The sequence below is a fragment of the Cyanistes caeruleus genome, chromosome 2, assembly GCF_971803275.1.
Source record: "Cyanistes caeruleus chromosome 2, bCyaCae1.hap1.1, whole genome shotgun sequence".
Taxonomy (NCBI): Eukaryota; Metazoa; Chordata; class Aves; order Passeriformes; family Paridae; genus Cyanistes; species Cyanistes caeruleus.
In genome coordinates this window covers 24,700,185-24,713,547 of record NC_141702.1, presented here as the reverse complement: position 1 = coordinate 24,713,547, position 13,363 = coordinate 24,700,185, and the positions used below count along the sequence as shown (strand labels likewise).

The 13,363-nt window shown below is 37.2% G+C and overlaps 1 long non-coding RNA gene across 3 annotated transcripts in view; it reads right to left on the bottom strand.

Moving 5' to 3' along the window:
- Positions 1 to 13,363, bottom strand: part of LOC111925865 (uncharacterized) — a 49,564-nt gene that overhangs the window by 35,492 nt on the left and 709 nt on the right. The window lies entirely within an intron of this gene.

Here is a 13,363-nt window from a genome sequence, read left to right as displayed (position 1 = left end):
GGTTACATAAATCTTGGACTGAATATCCAAAGCCATCTCTGCTCAGGAACTGGGTTACTTTGCCTTCTTGAGGAAGGCATTTATGAACTGACATTCATAAAATCCCCTATACTTATTTTTTTTCTCTTGCACCAGGGTGTATGTTGCACTCAGGAATCCAGCAGCCATCAGCTTTCTCCAGGGCAGTTAATTATTCCTCAGGCTAACACAGTGTTCAGGAGTCATTTACTGTTCAGTATTCAGTGTAACCAGCTCACTGCTAAATTATGAATCATATTTTTGTACACGCTTGTGTTTGCTGGAGGTGCCTGCCAACAGGTGTACATTCCACTGAGCTCATACAAAAACAGCTACTGGTGGTACCCACAAAATACCGACTGGCAAAAGCAAACAGGTATTAAAAATTACTATCAGTGTTCCGTTAACTTGTAGATGCAGTAGATAATAAATAGAAAACTTACTTTTTGGTATATAAACTCAGGCAGTGTCTGTCATGACAAAGCAAATTTTATATGGCTCAAAATAGAAGTAGATTAATATTTTTTCGTCACAATGACATCATTGCCTAAAGGATGTCTCTGTGTTACATTCATACTGGCAAAAGCTTGATAAACCTTGTAGTAATATTTTGATAGTAACTCTTCAGTGAATCTTCTTGGTTTTTTCCCTCCATCTGCAATGGACTTTTTTTTCTTTAATCTCACTTTAATTTTCTATTTTATTTCTTTTTGACTACATTTCTGCTTTTGTTAAGTATCATGGTACAGTCTGTGTATGTCTTTAACCATATCTTCCTTCAACTTCAGTATCTTCTACTGTGCTTGCAATTGTCCTGTAAACAGGGGGTGGAAAACCCAGGTATTTCCTTAGATCCTGAGGAATAAAATCTCACCTTTACTGTGCTCAGTGCAGCTCTGCCTCAACTCTCTAAAGCTCACCTTTCTGTGCATATTCAGTGAATTATGTACTTTGCCATCAAATTCACTTCTCAAGCTGTTTAAAATGATTGAAGCTCAGTCCTGCACCCAAGTCAAAGATTAAGTGTCTTGTGTTTATTCATGGTATCAAAGAATGCATTTCATTCAGAAGAGAAAATAGATACAGCTCATTAATGTAAGGTACAAACATTTATGAGCAGTTCAGCAACTTTCATTCAGTTCTAAAAAGTATATATTCAGTGTTATTATGCATGATCAAGTTGTCTGTGCAACATCTTTCTCATTTGAAAGCTCATTTAACACAAAATGAAATCATGTGAAGAAATGTTGGCTGAAGGACAGTAGCAGCTTAGCATTCCATGTTGCTAAAAACTGAGTGTATTCTTTTGTAATCAAAAATAACTCAGAATTTGGAAAGGAAAAGAATATGCAAAAAACTATTCAGAAAAAGCAGAGCCTCTACCATTTGCAGAGTTCCAGCTAAAGGAACACTACAGATTTAATTCCTCTGTTCCTCATTGGAATAAATGTCTGTCCAGTCAAGAAAGTAAATTCCAGATCAAGGGGTACTTGTCTTTGTAGAGAAAGCTATCATGCTCTTTTTCAACTGAATTTTCTTCAAATTAAGGGAGGATGTAAATCAATAGCCAGATATTTATTAGTTCTTTGAAATGAGAATTAATATTTTTATAGTATGAGTAAATGCATCAGCCTCAGCCCATCACTAATGAATCAGATGCCCTCAGAAGGCAAGGGTTGATCTTAATTTGAAACAGGTATTTCTTCCAGACTGACCGAAGACAAGGCTTGAAATTCCCCTCACTGTGACACTAAGCACTCAGGAAACTACTGAAAATTCTCTGGATTCACTCACCACAACACTCTAAGAGTGTGCATAATTGCTCAGGGAGCTGGCATGAAGGGGTTTAAGGGCTGAAAGGGGATTGAGTCAGATCCAGTACAGCCAGTAGTCTCTAGAGCTGGCCTTAGAGCCCTGGATGAGGTACCTGGATTTCCTAAACTAGTAAAGAGCTGCTGAGAGGGAAAGACTTAGGGAAGGATCAGCCTTGGATTCTGCACTGAATTAACCTCCCTCAGTGCTAGGGAGGGGAACAGAGCATCCATCCCATTAGTCACATCTGAATTTAGGCTTGTGAAATTTTCTCCTGATACACACCAGTATGACTGTAATTTCCCTTTCCTATAAAGTGGGCTATGTTTGAAAACACTCATCCAGAACACCATGAGAATATTTGATTCCTGCTTGAAACGGAAGGGTTTGGTTTGGCTGAAAGGGTCAGGAGGGAGGGAAATGTGGGGCAGCTGTGGGGCATCTGCACAGAGGGTGTGTTGGAAAGTGGAAATGCTACTGCTGCCCCCAGAGAAGTTCGCATGTGTGTGAATGCCCATTGCCTACAGAAACAGGTTGTGAAGTGAACTGACTGCAGGTAAAATGTCTTTAAAAGTCAGACCACCCTGTGGTGGTGTTGTGGTGGAACACACAACTTTTCCTCCCTCCCTGGTGGAAAAGTTTACAGAGCAGCATGAGTTAAAGAAAGCACTCCTGGCTAATCTTTACGTTGGTGTTTTGGCTGGGAGCTTGAGTGTCTCAAGCCAAGAGCTGAAACTCCTCCCTGATTCCTGGCTGTTTCCCCAGGTGCCTGGGTGTGACCTCCTGCAGATGGGCTGCTGTGCTTTGAGGGAGGTTGTAAGTGGCAGACCTGGCTTCAGTGGAAATGCTCAAACAAGGGTCACGGCAGGATTTCTGCAGGGTACAGGCCAGACCAGGCATCCTGAATGAGAAATAAGCCATGTGCCAAGTTTCTCCAGTTTCCTGGTGTCAGAGGGCTCCTGGCACATTCTCTGCTGCATCTTGGAGCCCACTGAGCAGGCTTTGGGCTGAAACTGCTGCCTTCATGCCCCCCCTCACACAACCAGAATTTGAACTGACAGCACATGCAGTGGAGCAGGGGGAATTTCTGCCCCTCTCCTGGAGTAGAGTGGGAAGCTCTGAGAGCATGGTACCCTCACATGAACGGTGGAGATAGGGATTGAATTCAGGCACCAGACCAGCTTCACATCTGTTTTTTAGAGGAAGTTTCACTGCTGTCTAAATACTTGGGGAACTTCAAAGGAGAAGGTGTGGAGGAGCACTGAGGCTGGGCTGCTCTTTGCATCCGGCAGTGGCACACTAAGGGGGATTTTAGGATCACAGCTTTTGACTGAAACATTTAATTAGTTGTTTTTTGGGTTGGGCCAGTTCCAGTCCTGGTCTTGGGCCCAAATGAATGCCCAAAATTACTACACACATAAAAGACAGAAAGCACCATACAGAGGTTTATAATTGCTCTCCTATAAAACTCCTCATATAATTCCATCCTGAAGGAATATTAAATTGTTATGTTTCCTTTGTTTCACAGCTTTGTATATTTTTTCATTCCTGGAAAATCAAACAAAGCTTTTGCAGTAAAAAGACACAAAAGAAAGAGAATAAGGAGGTAGGGGGAAGAAGCCCACAAGGCAAATAAACCCATTACAAACAAAAAAATAAAATGTGTATGTGTATACAAATGGGAGATATTTAAAAAGGCAGTCAGAAGGCTGAAAGCCTCATTCTCTGCTTTAGCCCAAACTTTTGGTAAAGAACATAGCACAAAAAAACTAGCTGAGAAATTCCATACATAAACATATAATTACTTATTATTTAATTGTGAGACAGAATCTACATGAAATGGAAACCAATTAGGTTTAATAGTTGGAAAGGGTAGCTATTTTCTTCATCCTCTTTTTTTTGTCTCATTTTTTCTTTCGCCAAAGCAAGAGATGTAGGACAATGAAACACATTTTTGTGACCAAAAAAAGCAAAGACTGTGTTACTTCTGTTCAGTTTCTCACTCAAATGGTTAATTTCCTCATTCGTGTTCCAGATTTTCTCCAAACTGTGTAGGGATTCCTCACTGGACCTCTGTTTTCTAAAACCTGAGTTAAACTGCTCAGTTTTTCATACTCTAAAGGATTTTGTAGATCACTACTACATTTTCCCTCAAATACCTCTTTTTCTATTCTTAATCTACTTTTGTACAAGAGTCCTTCCATGTCATCATTACACTCTCTTTTTTCTGAACTTTTCCTAGTTGGATGATCTCCTGAAAAGTGTGATGCTATGGCATGGTGCAGTGGGGTTTTTTTTAATTTTCTTTAATGTTTTTGATGTGTTTTCCTCCTTTACTACTTAGTTTGCTGCTACTCCTTGGTAGTAATCCCAAATAATACTTGGCTTTAAGCTGTGCCTGAGCTTGCTTTAAATTATTGTTTTCACAAATATACTCAAAGGAGCTCTGAGGCCTTTGAAATGTTACAAGAAATTCAGACCCACCTTTCTGTATCTGGGCTTAGGAATTCTTTTTCCCCTACATCCATAGGCTTTCGCTTACTGGAAAATGATTTTCATCTTCAGGGTACTTAATTTCTTGTAACACTTTCTAGTGAAAACTGTTTATTGCCCTATCCATCCAGTCTCATAATCAGAGCTGATTATCCCGAGTACATTTCTGCCATCTGCCAACTTTGCAACAGTTGTGAACTCACTATTTGTTCCATATTTCATATAACTTCTGAAAATATGAAGCATCAAAAAAGACCTGAGAACAGACTCTTGCCATCTATTTCTTTTTGCCTAGCTTTCTGTCTTTTAACCAATTACTAATTTCCTGGAAGATTTTGTAGTCTTAGTGCATGATAATTTCATTTAGCTTGGCAAGGGATCTGGCTGAGGAGCTTTGAAAAATCAGGCATACTCCATTCCAAAGATCATCCTTAGCTACATTCTTATTATTTATTTTTCTTGTTCTGGTTATCTTTTCCCCTCTAGTTAAAAGTTTATTTAGTTATTTAAACTGTTTTCTTAATTGGAGTATTTTTTATTTTCTTCTTCTTCTGCTATTTATTGATACTTATTTTTTCCTTCTTTTGCTAATATCCTAACTTCCTGTTCAAAAGTTCTGCATCATGCCTGATAACATATTTAGTGATTTTATTTATTAATGGATTCTGTTCAATTGTTCTCAACCAAGTTAAAGGAGAAGGAGATTTGGAGAGAGTAGAGAGGAATTTTCCCCTTCTCCACTGGTACTGAATGTACACCCTGCTTGTTATTTCTGTGGCTGTATTTTGATTCTTGTCCTATTAATTACCCAGGAAACTCCCTAGACACTTTTCATGGACTTTTTGCCTAGATGTTTCTTGTTTTGCTTGAAATTTCTTGTTTTGCTTGAAATTTCTGTTGGGTTTTTTTGTTGTTTTTTTTTTCTATTTCCTCCCCAAACCATACTTTGTTATATTGTTATATTTCATGTTGAAAGCATGAGAATAGTAAACAAGATTTTCTCCATGGATTATTTTGAGACTTCTGTGTTACACAGTCCCTATATTCTATAAAATGTTAATGATATCACCCAAGTCAAATGCATTATGAATGTCTCAGATGGCTTCCTGAAAGAATAAACCCTTCATATTTATTCTGTATTTTACTGTGCAGCACAAAATACCTTAAATTATGTACTTAAGGCAGCATAATTTTGTCTCTAAATATAAGGAATATTCTCTGTGCCTTGAAAATATGCCTGAAAACATATTGATGTAGTAGAAAAGGGGAAATCTAGTAAGATAGAAAAAATATGAAGTACTCTTCAATGACTGGAAAATTGAAGAAATCTCACTCAAAGCAGAAAAAGGCATATGTCTGTGTTCTAAACTTGAGAAAAAGTGTGAGGCATATGTACACATGTGTAAGATCAGAAAAAAGAAGATTCAAATAGACTTCAAATTCTCAAGAGAACAAAAATTAAAACAGGTTAATAAAAAGTTTGTTTAAACTTAAATGTTTTATTAAAATTCTTACTATGGTTGAATATTGTTAAGAATATGGGATACAAAAGAAGAAAGGTCAATTAGTGAATATTTAGATAATATATTATATGAGACTATAGAGTTTACTTTGGGAGCAAGATGAAGCAATTTTTGATTCATTGTGTTCTTGGGAAATTCATGGAGGGCCAAGGAATCTTTGATAACTGGTAAAAGGTAAAGAAATTACATTTTACGTAATAGGAAAAGTAGTTTTAGGAGAGGTTTATTAGCTGAGGAAATAGTGAATTGATAAGAATGCAAGCAATTGCTTGTCAATAATATAAATATAATATAATATAATATCATATCATATCATATCATATCATATCATATCATATCATATCATATCATATCATATCATAATTTATTATAATAATATAGTGATAAATGTAAGACAAAGTTAATACAGTTCCTTGATAGAGTAAGTAGTACAGTGGACAAAGGGAAACAGCCTTTATGATAAAACTGTTCTTATGTAGGCTTTTGGTTTGCCCCACCTGGGACTGTCATGAACAAATTAATAAGTATTTGAGTTGGATAGAAAACTCTACAGAGACTTTCAGTCAAAAAAAAGTCTATCTGGTAGCTAGCCCTTAAGGGGAAATATTATTGAGGTGAAATCAGCTGCTTCTGGGGCTAGTGCCTGTCTAAATTTTCATGTGTGGCATGTACTTGTCACTCTAGAAAAACAAGATGTATTTAGAAGACAACTGGCAAGTTTAAAGAAAACAAGACTGTAATTTGAAATGGCATTTGCTAAATTGCAGGAATACTGTGAAATCAATACAATGAGTATTGGTATCAAATGACTTGGTGATTTCATGGTCACACTAACAAGAATTGCTTTCTAGCTTCTAGTCCTTGAGTCACTTCTGCCTGTTTCAGGAAAATAACAGCCATTCTGTTTCATATTCAAGATTTGCACTTTGGCCATTTCTCCTCTGTGTGAAATACATCTGACCACATGTAGAGATTAACATTGCAGACATTTGTACCTGAACTAATAATCTATAATAAGGAGAGAGAAACAGAGTGTGATTTTTTTCTCATTTTAGCGCAAATGTCCAAACTAGGCTAGATTAAATCCTTTCTAAAAGAACCTATTCTCATTTATGAAGAACTAAGGATTACTATGTTGGGAGCAGCATTTACACTGTAGTTATATTAAAAACAGGTAAGATGTACCCTTCTCTCTAGAATTTGTACTAGAAAGTAAAATACTGCCAGTGAGTGTTTTTGTGTCAGTGAATAGCTAGAAAACTCCCTGGCATGATGATTGATAATCATGCCAAATAATTAAAAATCATGATCTCCCAAATAATTGCTGGGTTCAGTTCAGAAGTGAAAACATTCCAGAGACCTTCTCACTAAGACATGTGCACATAGGCACATATAAACACCACGTTTTAGACACCAAGACAGTTGATTGCCATCTCCATCCCAGCTGACCTTGTTGTTTGGGGAAGTTACTAACTTACCTGCTTGGGAATGTCAATAAACCATTAGCTAACTAGTTTTAATGTTTCCTTTCTATTTCAGAGCTCCCACTGGTTTCAACTATCTATGGACAATCACTGTAATCCTTATCATAAACGTTGTTGCTATTTCCCTCTATCCCATATATGCATATATTTCCAGGTAACACCTAAATCATCTTCCTATTGTATTTTATTTCTGAATAAGTGAAATCTTCGTTAATGCTATATCCAAGAAATCTCCTTATTCTGATCGGATGATTATTTTGAAGGTATGAAGGCTTCCAGATTTTGCTAGGCCTCCTTACTTTAGGGTGACGTTTAGGATGTAAGATACTCATCAACCTGACAAATTACCTTTTTTTTTTCTGACTCTCATGCCACTTTAATCAATTATCATCAATTACTGAAATTTCTTCAAGAGTTTCAGATGACTGTATCCAAAAAGTTCCCTTCCTTTCTTTTTGGGTGCTACAGCATGTCTATGTCTAGTCTCTTTGTAGCCTAAAGAAGGAAGCCAAAGTGCTACCAGAATAGGTATGCACATAAACTGGGTATATTTTCTCCTTCTTCTACTAACTGCTTTTATTTTGTCCTTCTATCCCTGAAAGCGTGTGCATATCTCCTGTTATCCAAAAGAGGTCAGTCATAGCCTTTTCATACACTGAAGAGAGTTGAGGAGAGTACAGTGTGAGCTTCTGGCTCTAGTGGTTTCTGAAATGCTCACTTTTAGTCCCAGCAGAACCATCAATCCTTAGGTGGGTTAGCAATGTGGTGGAGTAGTCTGTGATTCAGATGAGCCCTGGCAGCTTTTCTCTAAGTGGACTCCAGGCCCTTTGCAGTGGCACTTTCTGATACTTCACAAGTCAGCAGATCATTCTTTCAGCTTCCTCAGCACTGAGTTCCAGAAGCACTGTCTTTGAAATGTAAAAGCACCACTATAAAGAAGAAGAAGGGGCCTTAGGGCACATTTTTCAAATCAGTAGGGGAGAATCCTTGCAGGTCATCAAGATAGAAATCACTGATTGGCCTTGGCTGCTGAGGCTAAGCAAGCAGCATTTCCTGACTGAGGAGCAGCCACACTCCCTCTCTCCTGCCAGAGTTGCTTCAGATTCCCTAGATAACCTACAGCCTTCACACTTCCAGATCTTCTGCTTCAGGCAAATACATACTTACTATATTTCAGTCAGCTCACTTCGTTGTCAAGCTCTCCTGCTGTTCTTGAGAGGACCTGCTAACAGGAACTTTTTTAATGGACTTTTTCAGTTTGACTTCCTGACTTTCAGTGGATGTAAGACCCAGAATTTAAAAAGTCTGTATGAGTAGATCCTCATATTTATTGGCATCCCCATTTGAATACAACCTTTACAGAAGCAGTGGAAGAAATGCCAAGCAGATGCCTCCAATGAAGGCCCATTATGAAGAGGCTCTCCTCCACTGAATTCCCAACATTTTTGTCCTTGCATATTATTATGATCTTAATTTTCCTCTTCTATAACTTACAGAAACACCTTTGCAGTACCTCTTTACTTTCCTTTTTTTCCATGGCTTTCTTTAAGTGGTTACAGAAATATAAATTCTCATTGAAGCTTAGAGTATGTTTCTACAAGATAGTGATTATATATACATAACAGATATATCATTTGGGGAAGCCAAGTAGATGTTAGTAGCCAGGATAAACTGGCAGGACAGAGAAACATTGAATAACTTGGATTTGAAAGGACTACTGAAAATAATATGATGTCTCTGCTCAAAGAAGGGCCAACTTGAAAATTAAAGCCAACCTTGAAGTTAGATCAAGTTACTGATCCACAAGGTCAGTATTTTTTTAGGGGCCTTTAGTTATGGACAATGTTCACATTTCGTGTGATGGCAGAAACTTATTTTCTACTCTTCTGCACCTAAAAAGCTTATTTTTATAGATATCCTGTAGATTCCTGTAATTTGATGAAGAGGCTACAATACTGGGTATGTTAAAGACATGATGTAGAATGGACCAGAAACCAAAGCTGAAAAGATGCCCAGGAACAACAGACAAGGGCAGGAATAGAAAAACTGAGTTAATATTATCAACTCACTTATCACCAGTTCACCAATCAAGGCAGAGGTAACAGAGACAACAGATTGCAAAAGCATCCTTTTGTTGATCTTTTGCATCATTGAAGAGGCCATTTCCATCACAAATATAATTTTCTAGCTGTGGTGTTCTTGAGGGAAGGGTGAGAAGAGGAAAATAAGAAAGGGCTAGTCTGAACATAGGAATGGGCAAGTGATACATATACTGGAAAGGTTCCATATGCACCACACATTCCTCTAGAAAATGTGCTTCAAAACAGATTTGGGATATGTGATCTGCTACAAACATCTGTATTTTGTGGGCTTGTATAAACTCAGTTAATGGATTGTCATGTTTGATACTCCTTGAAACAATTACGCTTTTGATTGCACTTAATTCTGTAACAGCTTCTGCTTCAGCTTTGGTGTTGCCAGATCAGGATATCAAATGAAAATGTAAGGCATACCCAGATCTACTTTTGAAACCAATAGCTACTGTTGTTCAGAGCAATAGCTAGTATCCTAATAGTAAAACTATTTATTTTCTAGTGACATGGCAGCAAAAAGCTTTAGTTTTGTTTTGATATCTCTAAGTATTAATCAAAGTGAATCCTACTTATTTACAAGAACTTATATCGTAATGTGGTTACATCATAGAATATTCCAAATTAACCATGAAGGAACAAGACAATGTCATAAGCTTATCAAAATCAAAAGGTGGTCTCAGGACACAGTTACAGTAATTCAGGCCCTCAGAACTTGTAAATAACATTTCTCATCAGAGTTAGTTATTAGCTATTTTTCCATTTTCTTCTTTTTCCTTAATTGTTCAAATACACAGAAGGCAAAACAAACTAGAAAGTTACTTAGCATATGTTCCTTGGAGCACTTAAAATTGCCAGGAACCATCTAATCCTTAGCCAAATTATTTGCACAGTTTGTTGAGTTGGAAAAAAGTACATGTATCTAACACGAAATTAAGCAGCTCCTGTGTTCAGCTGGATTTGGGGGATTCTTACTTGAAATCTCCAAGCTAATAGAACTACCACATGTGCTGGCTACCAAAATGCATCTTGTTACTTCTTCTAGGTCATTGCCTGTGGAAACTTGCTTTCCTGCCTGATGTTAAAACATAGCACTTCTTTCTGTAAACACAGTAAGGAGAACTGGAAATTTCCTTACTAAGACACATTATTATACCTTTGGCCTGTATTTTAACATGATGTGCTCTAAGTTGAAGTATATAGTCTTTTTTAAACATGTAATTATATATATACTGCTTTGCAACTAAAACACTCCCTGAACTAATAGCAATATACAGCAATGTCTGTTTCTTCAATTTTTTTTTTTCTTTCCAAACTGCATCAGTATTTCATAAATGTCATCTGGATCTTTGAAGAAAACATGCTTTTAAAGAAAATTATTTAGATTATGAAATCAATAAGGATATAGGAAACTTGTCAATTACTACTAGAGTGAAAAAGACACACAGTACTTTTGGAAGCTGATTGCATGGAATTAGGCTGAGAAATAGACAAGTCTTTCAAAATATTCTTCTTTTGAGGACCACAAAAATAACACAGTTTTCACTCTTGAATTCTTAACCAGGAGGATGACTGGAACTCTGCAGTATTCTACTGATGGTAGTCCAGGGAACACCTGATCTTTACTGTGCACCTTACATTTTCTTTTAATCAATTTGATTTAACATTCTAATATGTCAAAAATGGTAATCACTCCATGTTTACTTTTCATTCATATAAATAACAAATTTACAGAAAAGGAGCGATGCCGTGTTTATTTAGATCATCTGTCCATCGTGACTGTTATTTTGTGCTTCTCAATGACCAGTAGCAGACACTTAATATAAATTTAATGTAGATAGAGTATGCTACACCTGGTCACTTCCCTGGAGTGAGTTCCTCATTTATGACAATCAGCAGTTGTAAACATTTCCTGAACTGTGGGTCTCATCTGGGCTATCCTGCTATGTAGCCCCTGATGGATCTAGTCTCCATGAGAATTTCTTAATGCCTTTTGGAGCCTTTTGGACTTTTGACCTCCCCAACATCCTGTGATAATGAGTTCCACAGTTTAATTTGAATGAGATCTAATTATGTGTGAAAAATGACTTCCTATGTTTGTTTTAAACTTTCTGCCTGGTAAATAAATTGGGTACTCCCTGATTATTATACTAAGAAAAACAGTGACTAGTGCTTCCCTATTCAATTTCTCTACATATTTCATGGTTTTATAAAACCATATAAACCTCCATCATGTCTCTCTTTGCTATCTCTATCCAAATTGAGACTATGTCATCTTTTCTTGCATTGACTCCATACTTTTTTTCCAAGATGTGCAAGGATACATAACGATGGGAGAGTGAAGGTGATGATGCTCTCTATGACAACAACTCACAGTAAAATGATTGTAACTCCATTCTTTTTCCAAATTAGGATTTTTGGCCAGCCAGCCCTTCTGACCGCTGGGCTGTTTTAAAGTGAGCATACTTTTGCAGCAGAGCAGCAGTGCTGACTGTCAGAGCTGTGTGCAGAAGGAGTTGAAGGGACCAATGGAACCAGAACTTCTGTTAAAAGTGCTGTGTACTGAGATCCCAGATGTGATGTATTTCCTTGTATTTCCAAACTTTTGTTTGTAATCAAAATAATTATAACTGCAATAAACCCTGTTTTTGTCAAATGAATGCTTTTACCTTGATTTGATTAAACATTATATTTTATTATAGTATTCAGCAATCTTTTGCAATTTATATTTTCCAGGTGTTATCAAGTTACTACAATTCAAGTTATCTGTAAAAGAAAGCAAGCACAGGGGACAAGGAGGGAGCAGTCACTGTCTCAGTGCAGTGCACTGACACTTCAACTCCTTGGGCTTTGGATCTTGTTATATCAGGCCATGTTCCCTAGGTTTTGCCAATCTTTTGGTTCTTGGTCATATTCCAACAAGCTGGGGCCAAGCTTTAAGTATTCTGGAACCTGGACTTGGTTCAAACCTTAAAATAACTTATAGTTTGGGAAAATACTTTTATAAAACTTTCATTCAGTCAAAATTCAGTAGATTAATATGAGTTTTCTTTTTAGCTTTATATCCTTTATGAATGGACCCATGTAACTAGAATCTGAAGCTGATGAATACATATGGAAGAAGAACAAAAGAAAAAAGTTCTTACTTTAGCTAAAAGCACTAGTTGGTTTTGCCCATTTCCAAGAAACAAAGCAAGAGATGAGTAATTTTCTACCACTCTACATTGTAAAATTAACAAGGTTCAGGGATCCATTGCAATAAAATAGTTTTCTGGCAAACTGAGATAATGTTCTATAGGATCACACTGTGATCTTAAAACTGTTCTGGGGCTGTAGGGGCAAACATATGAATTGTACGGTTACCTAGAAATAACGTAGCTCATATGCTAGAAAACATCTGAGACCCATTTTCAACATTTTCTCTCACACACAGCACTTGGAATGGTTCACTTCTTGCAGGTTAAAATGTTTCTCACTCATATAGAGGTCACATAGATCAGCAAAAAGCAATTTGACCCAAGTCCTACTTCTGAGGGAGGGGATGCAGTTGCAGAAGCCCACAATATTGTCACCTATGTGTTTGTTACTGAATGACATCACTGGGGGTTTTCAGCTCAGCCTGAAAACAGTTCCTAGAATAAGAAATAAACCCCAGAGGTCTAAAATGTAGTCTGTACAAAAGTCCATGGTGCTTGGGTATAAACAGGCACAACTGGTGGAGCTGGGGCCAGTAGACACTAGAGAGTGCTGATAGTGTAGAAAGGAGAGATCAGCTGGCCCAAAGGACACATAAAGGATCATGAAGGCAGTGATACAGACACAGGTAAAATTAATTCTTGTCTGCCAACTTAAGTTTGCAAGTTTAAGGCTCTTTGACTATGCATAGTTTAGTCCAGAAACAGACTTAAGACAATGGGAATTTCTCAAGAATCTTTAAAATGCA